Here is a 2,662-nt window from a genome sequence, read left to right as displayed (position 1 = left end):
TATGCCATCATGAACAGAGGATGACTACACACAGAGGTTATGTAACATTATAGTGGGATGCTGCTTTGGGAAGCGTCACTCATGAACAGTTCCTTATTGGATTTGTGTTTAGTGTTTTACATGACCTACATTTTATATCTTGGTAAATACAAAACGTGTTGTGATTGGAATTTCAAGCAAAGCCTTTGTCATGAAAGTCAGGATTATGACAGACATCATTATGGACACAGTTGATCTGCCATTCAGTGTAGCATGGTATTTGAGAAGCACTACCGCCCCCTGTGGCCAAAATATATGACCTAGAGCAGCGGTGTCAAACTCATTTTAGTTCAGTTCCACATTCAGCCCAATTTGATCTCCAGTGGGCCGGACCAGTAAAATAATAACAGTGAAAAAAGTAAAATTATATTATGATCAGGTTTACATCTACATAGTTTCCTTAAAAATCTGAATAACATGAACAACTTGAATTGTTTTGAGAAAAACAAGTGCAATTTTAACAATATTATGCCTAAAAATTGCATTTACTTTTCTTAAGACATTTCTGTTTGTTCATATTTGCTCAGGTTATTCACGTTTTTTGTACAAGTATAGTTTGGTAATGCAAACATTTTCATGTAATTTTACTTTTTTACACCAAAAAACACAAAAAGAGAATTTGGGGTTGTCATTATTTATAGGTAATTATGATAATATTTTACTGGTTCTGACCCAATTGAAATCTAATTAGACTGAATGTGTCTGTATGTGGAACCTGAATTAAAATGATTTTGACACCACTGATTGTTAATATCTTCAGTGTAATATTTGCATTCCACAAATTCATCCCGCTGGCCAGATTGGACCCTTTGGCGGGCCGAATTTGGCCCCCGGGCCATATGTTTGACACCTGTGACCTAGAGTGCACTGTTGGCCATAAAGTTGGGGAAGAACATTTACCTCTTCTCTTAAAATGATTATAACAATGTGATTTATTCTGGATAGATAAGCTGTAAGTGGGAGTGTAATCATTGCACCTCATCAAAGGTGATTACTGATGTGTATAAATAGGAACAAAAAAAGTGGAACTATTGAATACAGCTCAAACAATGAAAAAAATTTTGACAATTTGAAATATTTTAGCTCTAAGCTTTCATTGGTGTGTACTATATCATCTGTTGACATTTAAAACAATCACTATAAAAGCAAAACTCCAGACATTGTGCACAAAAGTAGAATTAAAGAATGTGTAAAAGTGTAAAATCTCATTTAACTCTTTAAACCTGATGCGTCATCTCTGACACACCCTGTACATATGCAATTTGGATGGCTGTAACTCTTTCACTGTTTGTGCAATAGGAAAAGTTCCAGTGGTTTCTGAAACCTAAGACATTGTGCCTTACAGGTTTTATTGGGTCATTATGGTAATTTTACTCACACCTGTACTAGAAGCTGAAGAATAAGCTGTTTTAAAAGATCTGAAAAAAAAAATGCTCTGGAAAAATGGGCAAATGGTTTCACAGCATATTTTCTAACCTTTTACTTAGTCAGAATAAGAAAAAAAAAGTCCAGGTGGACCATTTTAGGCTTTGGGTTTAAAGGGTTAATTGGATACATGTTGGAATGCAAAAAGGCCCTGAACAGAAAATGGATTAACCCATAAAGACCCAGTGCTACTGTTGTGGCAGTTCCTAAATGATTTTTTCACCATTTCTACCTTTCTTCACTGATTTATCACCATTTTTTTTTTTTTTTTAAATATTATCCTCTGTATTTTGAATTTTTGGTGTAAATCATGTATTTTCCTATATTTAATTCACAGATCATGTAGATGTTCATGAAAACCCAGAGTAAATTCAAATTTAATTATATCAAATCAGAGAAAAATGAAGGAAAAGTTACTTTTTCAGCAAAGATATTGCTAACTGAATGTAAAAAGAAGTGTGTCTATCCACTGTCATCAATGTTGTAGAAGATGACAGTGTTTACACATTCACTACAGAGCCTCTGAATGTCCAAATGGGTCTTATTTGATGACCATGAAAAGATGACAAACTGCATTTTACACCAGTTACTTACATATATTGATAGGATTAATGGATCAGCAGGTATTAGACAGTTTATATCTGTAGATGGTTTGTGTCACCAGTGGCTGTTTGGGTCTCTATGGGTTAAAGATATACCAACAGTTAATGAACTGAGCCGACATGCTTCTCAACACATACACAACAGCAAGAATTATATCCTTAATTTCCCGAAGGGCCCCTACCCAAGGAATCAATAACATTTAATCTAATCTTATCTAATTTAAAGTAAAAGCAAAAATTGATGTTTGATGAAAATGTCAAAATGGATTTTCCATGTGTCAACTATAGGGCCTGGTTTAACTGGAAAAATTTATTTAAGCTTTCAAATTAAAAATGTTTTTCCTTCCCTCAAGGGCAGAATATTTATAGGATCATATGAATGTGTAAAGTATATGGATATACTCTTGGGTGTGTCTGCTTGGATTGATTTATGTACATTTGAATGGGTATGTAAATAATTCTGCACATGTATATTTATAGGTTTCATTTGAGAGACTCCTTGTTTTATCTTTTTTTTTTTCCTGTTGGCACGTATATTACATTGGTTTATGTGTCATTTAACAGAAAAAACACTAAAAGGTCAATAACACTAGAAA

The sequence above is a fragment of the Sphaeramia orbicularis genome, chromosome 6, assembly GCF_902148855.1.
Source record: "Sphaeramia orbicularis chromosome 6, fSphaOr1.1, whole genome shotgun sequence".
Taxonomy (NCBI): Eukaryota; Metazoa; Chordata; class Actinopteri; order Kurtiformes; family Apogonidae; genus Sphaeramia; species Sphaeramia orbicularis.
This window is presented reverse-complemented; position numbering follows the sequence as displayed.